Genomic DNA, 14,858 nt, shown 5'->3' on the forward strand with positions numbered 1-14,858 from the left:
ATTGCTAAACGCGTTAGCCATAGTAGTAGAAGTAATAGTTGGCGAGCAACTTCATGGAGACACGATGATGGAGATCATGATGATGGAGATCATGGTGTCAAGCCGGTGACAAGATGATCATGGAGCCCCAAGATGGAGATCAAAGGAGCTATGTGATATTGGCCATATCATGTCACGTTTATTATTTGATTGCATGTGATGTTTATCATGTTTTGCATCTTGTTTACTTAGAACGACGGTAGTAAATAAGGTGATCCCTCATACTAATTTCAAGAAGTGTTCCCCCTAACTGTGCACCGTTGCGATAGTTCGCTGTTTCAAAACACCACGTGATGATCGGGTGTTTTATTCAGACGTTCACATACAACGGGTGTAAGACAGATTTACACATGCAAACACTTAGGTTGACTTGACGAGCCTAGCATGTACATACATGGCCTCGGAACACGGAAGACCGAAAGGTCGAGCATGAGTCGTATAGAAGATACGATCAACATGAAGATGTTCACCGATGTTGACTAGTCCGTCTCACGTGATGATCGGACACGGTCTAGTTTAACTCGGATCATGTAATACTTAGATGACTAGAGGGATGTCTAATCTAAGTGGGAGTTCATTAATAATTTGATTAGTTGAACTTAATTATCATGAACTTAGTCTAAATATTTTACAATATGTCTTGTAGATTAAATGGCCAACGTAGTCCTCAACTTCAACGCGTTCCTAGAGAAAACCAAGCTGAAAGACGATGGCAGCAACTATACGGACTGGATCCGGAACCTGAGGATCATCCTCATAGCTGCCAAGAAAGATTATGTCCTACAAACACCGCTTGGTGACGCACCCGTTCTCCCTGCAGAACAAGATGTTATGAACGCTTGGCAGGCACGTTTCGATGACTACTCCCTCGTTCAGTGCGGCATGCTTTACAGCCTAGAGCCGGGGCTCCAAAAGCGTTTTGAGAGACATGGAGCATATGAGATGTTCGAAGAGCTGAAAATGGTTTTCCAAGCTCATGCCCGGGTCGAGAGATATGAAGTCTCCGACAAATTCTTCAGCTGTAAGATGGAGGAAAACAGTTCTGTCAGTGAGCACATACTCACTATGTCTGGGTTGCATAACCGCTTGACTCAGCTGGGAGTTAATCTCCCGGATGATGCGGTCATTGACAGAATCCTCCAGTCGCTTCCACCAAGCTACAAGAGCTTTGTGATGAACTTCAATATGCAGGGGATGGAAAAGACCATTCCTGAAGTATTTGCTATGCTGAAATCAGCAGAGGTAGAAGTCAGGAAGGAACATCAAGTGTTGATGGTCAATAAAACCACTAAGTTCAAGAAAGGCAAGGGTAAAAAGAACTTCAAGAAGGACGGCAAGGAGGTCGCCGCGCCCGGCAAGCAAGCTGCCGGGAAGAAGCCAAAGAATGGACCCAAGCCCGAGACTGAGTGCTTTTATTGCAAGGGAAGCGGTCACTGGAAGCGGAACTGCCCTAAGTACTTAGCGGATAAGAAGGCCGGCAAAACAAAAGGTATATGTGATATACATGTAATTGATGTGTACCTTACTAGTGCCCATAGTAGCTCCTAGGTATTTGATACCGGTGCAGTTGCTCGCATTTGTAACTCAAAGCAGGGGCTGTGGAACAAGCGGAAACTGGCAAAGGACGAGGTGATGATGCGCGTCGGGAATGGTTCCAAGGTCAATGTGATCGCCGTCGGCACGCTACCTCTGCATCGCTTCGGGATTAGTTTTAAACCTTAATAATTGTTATTTAGTGCCAGCTTTGAGCATGAACATTGTATCAGGATCTCGTTTAATTCGAGATGGCTACTCTTTTAAATCTGAGAATAATGGTTGTTCCATTTTTATGAGAGATATGTTTTATGGTCATGCTCCTATGGTGAATGGTTTATTCTTTATAAATCTCGAACGTGATGCTACACATGTTCATAATGTGAGTGCCAAAAGAAGTAAGGTTGATAATGATAGTCCCACATACCTGTGGCACTGCCGCCTTGGTCACATAGGTGTCAAACGCATGAAGAAGCTCCATGCTGATGGACTTTTAGAGTCTCTTGATTATGAATCATTTGACACATGCGAACCATGCCTTATGGGTAAAATGACCAAGACTCCATTCTCAGGAACAATGGAGCGAGCAACCGACTTATTGGAAATCATACATGCTGATGTGTGCGGTCCAATGAGTGTTGAGGCTCGCGGTGGCTATCGTTATGTTCTCACCCTCACTGATGATTTAAGTAGGTATGGGTATATCTACTTAATGAAACACAAGTCTGAAACCTTTGAAAAGTTTAAGGAATTTCAGAGTGAGGTTGAAAATCAACGTGACAGGAAAATCAAGTTTCTACGATCAGATCGTGGAGGAGAATACTTGAGTCACGAGTTTGGGGCACACTTAAGAAAATGTGGAATAGTTTCACAACTCACGCCGCCTGGAACACCTCAGCGTAATGGTGTGTCCGAACGTCGTAATCGCACTCTGTTAGATATGGTGCGATCTATGATGTCTCTTACCGATTTACCGCTTTCTTTTTGGGGCTATGCTTTAGAGACTGCCGCATTCACTTTAAATAGGGCTCCGTCGAAATCCGTTGAGACGACACCGTATGAATTGTGGTTTGGGAAGAAACCTAAGCTGTCGTTTCTAAAAGTTTGGGGATGCGATGCTTATGTCAAGAAACTTCAACCTGAAAAGCTCGAACCCAAGTCGGAAAAATGCGTCTTCATAGGATACCCAAAAGAAACTATTGGGTACACCTTCTACCTCAGATCCGAAGGCAAGATCTTTGTTGCCAAGAATGGGTCCTTTCTGGAGAAAGAGTTTCTCTCGAAAGAAGTAAGTGGGAGGAAAGTAGAGCTTGATGAAGTATTACCTCTTGAACCGGAAAATGGCGCAACTCAAGAAAATGTTCCTGAGGTGCGTGCACCGACTAGAGAGGAAGTTAATGACAATGATCAAGATACTTCTGATCAAGCCCCTACTGAAATTCGAAGGTCCACAAGGACACGTTCCGCACCAGAGTGGTACGGCAACCCTGTCTTGGAAATCATGTTGTTAGACAACAGTGAACCTTCGAACTATGAAGAAGCGATGGCGGGCCCGGATTCCGACAAATGGCTAGAAGCCATGAAATCCGAGATAGGATCCATGTATGAAAACAAAGTATGGACTTTGACTGACTTGCCCGTTGAGCGGCGAGCCATAGAAAATAAATGGATCTTTAAGAGGAAGACAGACGCGGATGGTAATGTGACCATCTATAAAGCTCGGCTTGTCGCTAAGGGTTATCGACAAGTTCAAGGGGTTGACTACGATGAGACTTTCTCACCGGTAGCGAAGCTGAAGTCCGTCCGAATCATGTTAGCAATTGCCGCATTCTATGATTACGAAATATGGCAAATGGACGTCAAAACGGCATTCCTTAATGGTTTCCTTGAGGAAGAATTGTATATGATATAGCCGGAAGGTTTTGTCGATCCTAAGAATGCTGACAAAGTGTGCAAGCTCCAACGCTCGATTTATGGGTTGGTGCAAGCATCTCGGAGTTGGAACATTCGCTTTGATGAGATGATCAAAGTGTTTGGGTTTACACAGACTTATGGAGAAGCCTGCGTTTACAAGAAAGTGAGTGGGAGCTCTGTAGCATTTCTCATATTATATGTAGATGACATACTTTTGATGGGAAATGATATAGAACTCTTGGACAGCATCAAGGCCTACTTGAATAAAAGTTTTTCAATGAAGGACCTTGGAGAAGCTGCTTATATATTAGGCATCAAAATCTATAGAGATAGATCAAGACGCCTCATAGGTCTTTCACAAAGCACATACCTTGATAAGATATTGAAGAAGTTCAATATGGATCAATCCAAGAAGGGGTTCTTGCCTGTGTTACAAGGTGTGAAATTGAGCTCAGCTCAATGTCCGACCACGGCAGAAGATATAGAAGAGATGAGCGTCATCCCCTATGCCTCAGCCATAGGTTCTATTATGTATGCCATGCTATGTACCAGACCTGATGTTAACCTTGCCGTCAGTTTGGTAGGAAGGTACCAAAGTAATCCCGGCAAGGAACACTGGACAGCGGTCAAGAATATCCTGAAGTACCTGAAAAGGACTAAGGAAATGTTTCTCGTTTATGGAGGTGACGAAGAGCTCGTCGTAAAGGGTTACGTCGATGCTAGCTTCGACACAGATCTGGATGACTCTAAGTCACAAACCGGATACGTGTATATTTTGAATGGTGGGGCAGTAAGCTGGTGCAGTTGCAAGCAAAGCGTCGTGGCGGGATCTACATGTGAAGCGGAGTACATGGCAGCCTCGGAGGCAGCACATGAAGCAATATGGGTGAAGGAGTTCATCACCGACCTAGGAGTCATACCCAATGCGTCGGGGCCGATCAAGCTCTTCTGTGACAACACTGGAGCTATTGCACTTGCCAAGGAGCCCAGGTTTCACAAGAAGACAAGGCACATCAAGCGTCGCTTCAACTCCATTCGTGAAAATGTTCAAGATGGAGACATAGAGATTTGTAGAGTACATACGGACCTGAATATAGCAGATCCGTTGACTAAACCTCTCCCTAGAGCAAAACATGATCAACACCAGAATTCCATGGGTGTTCGATTCATCACAATGTAACTAGATTATTGACTCTAGTGCAAGTGGGAGACTGTTGGAAATATGCCCTAGAGGCAATAATAAAAGCATTATTATTATATTTCCTTGTTCATGATAATTGTCTTTATTCATGCTATAATTGTGTTATCCGGAAATCGTAATACATGTGTGAATAACAGACACCGACATGTCCCTAGTGAGCCTCTAGTTGACTAGCTCGTTGATCAACAGATAGTCATGGTTTCCTGACTATGGACACTGGATGTCATTGATAACGAGATCACATCATTGGGAGAATGATGTGATGGACAAGACCCAATCCTAAACATAGCACAAGGTCGTATAGTTCGTTTGCTAGAGTTTTCCAATGTCAAGTATCTTTTCCTTAGACCATGAGATCGTGTAACTCCCGGATACCGTAGGAGTGCTTTGGGTATGCCAAACGTCACAACGTAACTGGGTGACTATAAAGGTAGACTACGGGTATCTCCGAAAGTGTCTGTTGGGTGACATGGATCAAGACTGGGATTTGTCACTCCGTATGATGGAGAGGTATCACTGGGCCCACTCGGTAATGCATCATCATAATGAGCTCAGAGTGACCAAGTGTCTGGTCACGGGATCATGCATTACGGTACGAGTAAAGTGACTTGCCGGTAACGAGATTGAACGAGGTATTGGGATACCGACGATCGAATCTCGGGCAAGTAACATATCGATAGACAAAGGGAATAGCGTACGGGATTGATTGAATCCTCGACATCGTGGTTCATCCGATGAGATCATCGTGGAGCATGTGGGAGCCAACATGGGTATCCAGATCCCGCTGTTGGTTATTGACCGGAGAGTCGTCTCGGTCATGTCTGCTTGTCTCCCGAACCCGTAGGGTCTACACACTTAAGGTTCGGTGACGCTAGGGTTATGAAGATATGTATATGTAGAAACCCGAATGTTGTTCGGAGTCCCGGATGAGATCCCGGACGTCATGAGGAGTTCCGGAATGGTCCGGAGGTAAAGAATTATATATAGGAAGTGCTATTTCGGGCATCGGGACAAGTTTCGGGGTTATCGGTATTGTACCGGGACCACCGGAAGGGTCCCGGGGGTCCACCGGGTGGGGCCACCTGTCCCGGGGGGGCACATGGGCTGTAGGGGGTGCTCCTTGGCCTAGATGGGCCAAGGGCACCAGCCCCTATAGGCCCATGCGCCTAGGGTTTCCACCATGGAAGAGTCCATGTGGTGGAAGGCACCCCTAGGTGCCTTGGGGGGAGGGAAACCTCCCCTTGGCCGCCGCCCCCCCTAGTAGATGCCATCTACTAGGGCCGGCGCCCCCCCCTTGGCACCCCTATATATAGTGGGGGGGAGAGGAGGGATTTTACACCAGCCCCTGGCGCCTCCATCTCCCCCCGTTACGTCTCTCCCTCATAGTCTTGGCGAAGCCCTGCTGCTGTGACGCCCTGCATCCACCACCACGCCGTCGTGCTGCTGGATCTTCATCAACCTCTCCTTCCCCCTTGCTGGATCAAGAAGGAGGAGACGTCTCCCGTCCCGTACGTGTGTTGAACGCGGAGGTGCCGTCCGTTCGGCGCTGGTCATCGGTGATTTGGATCACGTCGAGTACGACTACATCATCATCGTTCTTTTGAACGCTTCCGTGCGCGATCTACAAAGGTATGTAGATGCATCTAATCACTCGTTGCTAGATGAACTCCTAGATGATCTTGGTGAAACGAGCAGGAAAATTTTTGTTTTCTGCAACGTTCACCAACAGGCATCCCCTCTTTCGTCTACTTCCATCGGTAATTTACTTGGAGCTATATTTTTATTCACCACATGATATGTGTTTTGCTTGGAGTGTCTTTATTATTTGCGTCTTTGGTTGTTAGTTTGCCACAATCATCCTTGTTGTACACACCATTTGAGAGAGTCATACATGATTTAGAATTTGCTAGAATACTCTATGTGCTTCACTTAAATCTTTTGAGCTTGATAGTTTTGCTCATAGTGCTTCACTTATATCTTTTGAGCGTAATAATTTTTGCTCTAGTGCTTCACTTAGATCTTTTAGAGCACGGTGGTGGATTTGTTTTAAAGAAACTATTGATCTCTCATGCTTCACTTAGATTATTTTGAGAGTCGTTAATAGCATGGTAAATTGCTTAATGTTAATATACTTGGTATTCAAGATATGTGAAACTTTCTTTTGAGTGAATTGAATACTAAGATAAGTTTGATGCTTGATAACTGTTTTGAGATATGGAGGTGATAATATCAAAGCAATGCTAGTTGGGGTGATCATGAATTTAAAGAATGCTTGTGTTGAAGTTTGTGATTCTCGTAGCATGCACGTATGGTGAACCGCTTTGTGATGAAGTCGGAGCACAATTTTATTTATTGATTGTCTTCCTTATGAGTGGCAGTCGGGGACGAGCGATGGTCTTTTCCTACCAATCTATCCCCCTAGGAGTATGCGTGTAATGCTTTGGTTTTTGATGACTTCTAATTTTTTGCAACAAGTGCATGAGTTCTTTTGATTAATGTTGAGTCCATGGATTATACGCACTCTCACCCTTCCACCATTGCTAGCCTCTCTAATACCACGCACTTTTCGCCGGTATCATACACCCACCATATACCTTCCTCAAAATAGCCACCATATCTACCTATCATGGCATTTCCATAGCCATTCCGAGATATATTGCCATGCAACTCTCCACCGTTCCGTTCATATGACACACATTACTTTTGTCATATTGCTTTTTGCATGAACATGTAGTTGACATTGTATTTGTGGCAAGGCCACCTTCATAAATTTTCATACATATCACTCTTGATTCATTGCATATCCCGGTACACCGCCGAAGGCATTCATACAAAGTCATATTTTGTTCTAGTATCGAGTTGTAATTGTTGAGTTATAAGAAAAATAAAAAGTGTGATGATCATCATTATTAGAGCATTGTCCCAGTGAGAAAAGGATGATGGAAACTATGATTCCCCCATAAGTCGGGATGAGACTCCGGACTTTATGAAAAATAAAAGAGGCCAAAGAAGCCCAAATTAAAAAAAAGAGGCCAGAGAAGCCCACCAAAAAAAGGAAAAGAAAAAGAAAAAAATATGAGAGAAAAAGAGAGAAGGGACAATGCTATTATCCTCTTTCCACACTTGTGCTTTGAAATAGCACCATGATCTTCATAATAGAGAGTCTCATATGTTATCACTTTCATATACTAGTGGGAATTTTTCATTATAGAACTTGGCTTGTATATTCCAATGTTGGGCTTCCTCAAAAGTGCCCTAGGTCTTCGTGAGCAAGCAAGTTGGATGCACCCCACTAGTTTTCTTTTGTTGAGCTTTCATATATTTATAGCTCTAGTGCATCCGTTGCATGGCAATCCCTACTCACTCACATTGATATCTATTGATGGGCATCTCCATAGCCCATTGATACGCCTAGTTGATCTGAGACTATCTTCTCCTTTTTGTCTTCTCCACAACCACCATTCTATTCCACCTATAGTGCTATGTCCATGGCTCACGCTCATGTATTGCGTGAAAGTTGAAAAAGTTTGAGATTTCTAAAGTATGAAACAATTGCTTGGCTCGTCATCGGGGTTGTGCATGATTAAATACTTTATGCGATGAAGATAGAGCATAGCCAGACTATATGATTTTGTAGGGATAACCTTCTTTAACCATGCTATTTTGAGAAGACGTGATTGCTTTGATTAGTATGCTTGAAGTATTATTACTTTTATGTTAATATGAACTTTTGTCTTGAATCTTTCGGATCTGAATATTCATGTCACAATTAAGAAGATTTACATTGAAATTATGCCAAAGTATCACTCCGCATCAAAAATTCTTTTTTATCATTTACCTACTCGAGGACGGGCAGGAATTAAGCTTGGGGATGCTTGATACGTCTCCAACGTATCTATAATTTTTGATTACTCCATGCTACTTTGTCTACTGTTTTGGACTATACTGGGCTTTATTTTCCACTTTTATATTATTTTTGGGACTAACCTATTAACCGGAGGCCCAGCCCAGAATTGTTGTTTTTTGCCTATTTCAATATTTCAAAGAAACAGAATATCAAACGGAGTCCAAACGGAATAAAACCTTCGGGAACGTGATTTTCTCACCGAACGTGATCCAGGAGACTTGGACCCTGCTCCAAGGAACAGCCGTGGAGGTCACGAGGGTGGAGGGCGCGCCCCCTGCCTCGTGGGCCCCCTGTTGCTCCACCGACGTACTCCTTCCTCCTATATATACCTACGTACCCCCGTCAGATCATATACAGAGCCAGAAACCTAATTCCACCGCTGCAACTTTCTGTATCCGCGAGATCCCATCTTGGGGCCTGTTCCGGAGCTCCGCCGGAGAGGGCATCTACCACGAAGGGCTTCTACATCAACACCATAGCCTCTCCGATGAAGTGTGAGTAGTTTACTTCAGACCTTTGGGTCCATAGTTATTAGCTAGATGGCTTCTTCTCTCTTTTTGGATCTCAATACAATGTTCTCCCCCTCTCTTGTGGAGATCTATTCGATGTAATCTTCTTTTTGCGGTGTGTTTGTTGAGACCGATGAATTGTGGGTTTATGATCCAGCTTATCTATGAACAATATTTGATTCTTCTCTGAATTCTTTTATGTATGATTGAGTTATCTTTACAAGTCTCTTCGAATTATCCGTTTGGTTTGGCCAACTAGATTGGTAGTTCTTGCAATGGGAGAAGTGTTTAGCTTTGGGTTCAATCTTGCGGTGTCCTTACCCAGTGACAGAAAGGGTTGCAAGGCACGTATTGTATTGTTGCCATTGAGAATAACAAGATGGGGTTTTTATCATATTGCATGAATTTATCCCTCTACATCATGTCATCTTGCTTAAGGCGTTACTCTGTTTTACTTAATACTCTAGATGCATGCTGGATAGCGGTCGATGAGTGGAGTAATAGTAGTAGATGCAGAATCGTTTCGATCTACTTGTCTTGGACGTGATGCCTATATACATGATCATACCTAGATAATCTCATAATTATTCGCTTTTCTATCAATTGCTCAACAGTAATGTGTTCACCCACCGTAGAATACTTATGCTCTTGAGAGAAGCCACTAGTGAAACCTATGGCCCCCGGGTCTATTCTCATCATATCAATCTCTACAGCTTTATTTACTTGCCTTGTTTTTACTTTGCCTTTTACTTTTTACTTTACATCTCTATATAAAAAATACCAAAAATATTATCTCTATCAGATCTCACTCTCGTAAGTGACCCTGAAGGGATTGACAACCCCTAAGCGTTGGTTGCGAGTTGCTATCGTTTTGTGTACGTACGATGGACTCGTGCGTGATCTCCTACTGGATTGTTACCTTGGTTCTCAAAAACTGAGGGAAATACTTACGCTACTTTGCTGCATCATCCTCTCCTCTTCGGGAAAATCCAACGCAGTGCTCAAGAGGTAGCAACTACGAGTAGTGGTCACCTTGAAATACGGTTATCATCTTAGGCTATTGCGAATCTTGCTAGGAGTTTGCCCAATTGGTGCATTGATCCTCTCTCCTCTGAGCTCCCAAATAGCACACACATCTTGCTTGAAATACCTGGAAATGGTCTCTATTGATCTCCTGGACGTATTTTGGATAATCCCGAACCTCTGATTATAACCTACAACATGAAGGAACGTGGCAACTTGCTCTTTCACAGAGGTGTGGATGCTATCTTACAGCAGCCCCCTATTCCTAAACATCTCCACAAGCCCGACGAAAGGTGATCTTTGCATTTGAAGCATCCATAGACACTAGGAAAAAGCTTATAGGCAGACGCTTACTAGTAGCGCGGGTTTATACCCCTCGCTACTGCTACTTATCAGTAGCACAGGGTTTTTCACCCCTCGCTACTACTAAGTAATTTTCATGATGCCTCTAGGGACCAGTCTTAGTAGTAGCACGAGTTATAAACCTAGCGCGGGTTATAAACCCCACGCTACCACCTGCATCTGTTCCCATCCCACGCCATGTCTAAAAAAACACTCAACGCCTGATCGATCCAGATCCCCAATCCCGTCTCCGCTCCCACCTCCTCTCCTCCCCTCCCAAGTCCCAACCCTCCATGGAGGGGGGAGCCGCCGGCGCAGGCCCCGCCCCCCAGAGCCGCCGCCGCCTCCGGCTCCGGCGGTGGCGGGGAGAAGGGCGCCCCGTGCCAGGAGTGCGGGGAGCAGCCGTGGAAGTACCGGTGCCCGGGCTGCTCCCGCCTCACCTGCAGCCTCCCCGGCGTGCAGGCCCACAAGCGCCCCCGCACCGTCCCCGTCCCGCTCGCCCAGTTCGACGACAACCAGCTCCTCTCCGGTGACGGATCTGTCCCTCGACCCCCGGCCCAATCCCTCGCTCGCTCGCCGTGGCCTCCATGCTGACCATCCGTCCCCTGTTTTTCTCCGCGTGCAGATTACAACTTGCTGGAGGAGACGAGCATGGTCAGGGAGTCGGCCCACAGGCTGCTCGGCGGCTTCGGCCGCAACTTCGGCTGCGGCATCGAGGAACGCCATGGCGCGCAGCTGCCGCCGTGGCTCACCTTCCTCCGCAAGGCCGCGGAGCGCCGGGGTGTCCGGCTGGCCGTCCAAACCTGAATTTTCCATGGACCATGTTTGTAACTTGTATGTGTTGCTTTTGTTGCTTCAGTCTTCAGTTTACCAGGAGATACTAGTGGTCAATGTACCAGGTTGCTTGTTTCTACCGGGATAAGTGTGAGGCATACATTCCTGCCGGTGTTGGCGGCTCGATCAGGTGAGCTGCAAGTTCTCCAACAAATGTCCACAACAGTACATGTATTTATCAGTGTCAGTGATGTTCCAAATGGTACGCAAAACCTTCAGAATCAGATACAGTTGTTGAGGTTTTCAGATAACTGCAGGTCGGGGGGCATCGGTCGCCGAGGCCGAGAAGACCGGGCTGTCGTTGGATAGCTTCAAGACAACCGTTGTCAAACGCGACGACGAAAACATCCATGTAAGATTGTTTGTGAACTCTGCCAAGCCATGTTAAATTAAAGCTGTCAACTCAGGAACAAAAAAATTGGGTCCTGGTGATATATAAGGAAGTCAATTAAAATATTTTTCATTAACCATTTGTAGTAGTATAGATTTCTTAAAGGATTAAACAAAAATCTCCTATGTCTAGAACTAGAAGACATCTTAGAAAATTAGGATACAGAGCTAGAAGGATGCACAACTTCAGGAAACAACAATTATTATATTTTAAGGTTGTAAAGGTTGTATGTTGCGTTGTACTCTTGCCCGAGCTTAATCAGTGGCCGCTCCGCCCACCGGCCGTTGGCCAGAGGTGAGTTATTCTCAGCTAAGAGCACGGATTCCTTTCAGGGATGCAAATTGGGAAGCTTTTGTTCTTCAGATATGCAAAATTATTCATTGTTCATCGGTTGCTTAGGGGAACATGGTTACCTTGATGAGTTTTCTCTGTTTCAACCATACAACTCATCTAGCATACGGTATCGTCGTTGCAACCTTTCAATTTGGTAACTTGGAAGTAGTTTACAGTTACTGTATTGTGAGTATGGTGACCTGAAAATAAGGTAGCAAATTACTATAGATACTACTTCAAAACCATGTACTCCTACTCACTATTTCTATGTGTCATGTGTACTACCAACTTACTGATGTTTCTTTAATTCCCACAGTCTACAAAATTCATGCTTGCTACTGTATGTTTGTGCCCCTAGCTTGCATGTTGATGTTGTATGTGCATGGTGGTGGCCTCCTTCCTGTTGTTATTTGCTCCATATTGAGAATTGTTTTGTAAAAGATAATGAGATGGACGCAGTTAGGAGATGATGCTAGCAAGTTCAAACTCTCTTGAATGGATAGATCATAGTGCAGTTAGGAGAAGTGATGTTATGAATATGTTGTATGCAAGTTCAGTGTGTATTAGAAAAAGTTCAGCATTAAATTATATAGCAAAGACTCAGTTAGGTTACATTAGGAGCCATGAAAATTAACTAAAAAAGTAAAAACAGAGGAGAGGGTCCAGTGAGTAGCTGGGTCCCTAGCAACCAAAAGAAAAAAGAGCAAAACAGAGACCAATTACTTACTGTTAATTGTCTTATCTTGTGATGTACGTCATGCAATTTTCTGTTCAGCAAACTGCTTGACCAATATTAATTATTTAGTAGGCTATATTAGTAATTTGATTTTTCTTGTTTTGTGCAGTTTGAAGAAATTCATGGTTATTTACAGTTTTGAGTTAGATTTATTCCATTTGAAATGAGGTATGTACTAACCTTCTTCTTGGCTATATCATATATCTTCGTCGTTTTGGTCAAACTAGCATAAACCTTAATTCTTAATGCTGATGTGTTTCCACCCAACTCATACAGTAAGCCATGATAGTTACTTGATTTGCATTGGCTTAACTTTCGAGGACAGACGTTTCCCTTTCACACTAGTAGCGATTGATTTGCTCGATCCAGGAGGCATGCATTATGCAAAATGTCTTTATCAGCTAGAGAAGTAGTGGAAATCAGTAAACATTATTATTCTTATGCCTTATCTGAATAGCTTGAGAAATTCATATATTTATCTGTAGTTAATCCTTCCTTATTTAAAATATTTATTCGTTAAATGTTGGTGGGCAGGGCATATATACTTGATTGGGCATACGGAATCTTACTAGCTTCTAAATCCGCTGAGCTGTACTGATGATCTGTTTTTGCTACTCACACATTTTATCCAAAGGATCCTTATGTCAAAACGATGGCCACTTCTAGGTTGCTGGTATGTATTTTACCACCATATGTGTATGCTTGTGCTTACCCCCATCTGCCTCGGCACATTCAGTCCAAATTTGACCAAATACTGAAGATGGTGCACTTGTGGGTGCTACGTGCCATGCAGCTTGGCCAATCTCAGGGAAATAATCAGTAAAGGCAGCAGTGTTTAGTCGTCCGCCACAGTGAATCGGCGGCAATATTAATTAGTATAACTTGGCCCATTGTTCTTGCTAATGAAGACTATTACCAACATTAATTATCCTTTCCTGTGTCTCAAAACTATCAACCTGACTCATAGAATGATCTTTTTCTTTAGGATTCATATTTTTTCTTGTTATTATACATTACAATGAGTTCGTTGTATTCAGTTTCTTTACAACTTCATGCACCTGAGCTATTTGCAGAAGGAGGGAGCTGGCCTTCTTCACGTCTCGGGGCAGTGTCTTCCTTGGATTCAACAAGGAGGGGACCCGGCCTTCTTCATGTATTGTGCAATAAGTATGGAAAAGCCTCTAGTTGTTACTATTGATTCATGTGCATGTGCTAAAAAGAAAGAAAATACTCTACTTGATTTGAACGAGGACACGAACTAATAAGTGTTTACTTCCCTGACGTGGGCGCAGGGGTGATCGACGCAGACTACCACAACCAGGTGGGTGTCGTGCTCTTCAACCACTCGGAGGCGGACTTCGCCGTGAAGCTCGGAGACTGCATCGCGCAGATAATCGTCTAGGTGATTGCGTCGCCGGAGGTCGCCGAGGTGGAGGACCTCAATGCCACCGCCAGGAGGGAGGGAGGGTTCGGGTCCACCGGCGTTTGAACTCCGAGCCTTGGTAGATACATCTAGAGAAGTGGTCTGGTTGTTTGCGTCTGATGTTAAATGGGATCTCATGATCCCTTGGAGTTGAGATGTTCAATGTTGCAGCCATGAACGCTGGAAGTGCTAAACTGGTTCTGTGACCTTAGTTTATTTTGCATTGGACGTGTGTTGATTTCCATCCATCAATACTGCATCTGAATTTGATTTTTTTTAATTTCTAATTACTTAGCTGTAGCGTGGGGTGGAAATGGAGCGCTACTAGTACATATCATAGTAGTAGCGTAGGTGGGAAATGGAGCGCTACTAGTATTATTATTATTTTTTGCGAGGGGAGCTCTACTAGTACTTACAATAGCTGTAGTGCCGGATAAAAAACGCGCCACGGCTAAAATTTAGCTGTAGCATCGTAGCAGTAGCACGGGAACCCACGCTACTGGTATGTAAAAAACCTACGCTACTGATAGTGTTTTTCCTAGTAGTGAGAGCCTGTATACCATGACCCAGGCCCGAATCACACCTACGATCGTTGTTGCCTGGCCAACCAGCTTCATATGTTTGTCCATAACCTAGGCGACTCAACGATGAGGTGAGCAATGGCAAAATTGAT

General features: G+C 44.2%; 1 long non-coding RNA gene across 3 annotated transcripts; it reads left to right on the top strand.

Moving 5' to 3' along the window:
- Positions 1 to 10,655: 10,655 nt before the first annotated feature.
- Positions 10,656 to 14,437, top strand: LOC123093059 (uncharacterized). 3 transcript variants are annotated; one of them, XR_006445015.1, is made up of 7 exons: positions 10,656 to 10,997; positions 11,094 to 11,432; positions 11,560 to 11,654; positions 12,026 to 12,930; positions 13,297 to 13,435; positions 13,836 to 13,929; positions 14,055 to 14,437. It is a non-coding gene; the product is annotated as an uncharacterized lncRNA (long non-coding RNA). The 3 variants fall into 3 exon arrangements; XR_006445014.1 differs by having other exon boundaries at positions 12,872 to 12,930; XR_006445013.1 differs by having other exon boundaries at positions 11,560 to 12,930.
- Positions 14,438 to 14,858: the final 421 nt, after the last annotated feature.

Source organism: Triticum aestivum, chromosome 4B, assembly GCF_018294505.1.
Source record: "Triticum aestivum cultivar Chinese Spring chromosome 4B, IWGSC CS RefSeq v2.1, whole genome shotgun sequence".
In the NCBI taxonomy this organism is placed as follows: domain Eukaryota; kingdom Viridiplantae; phylum Streptophyta; class Magnoliopsida; order Poales; family Poaceae; genus Triticum; species Triticum aestivum.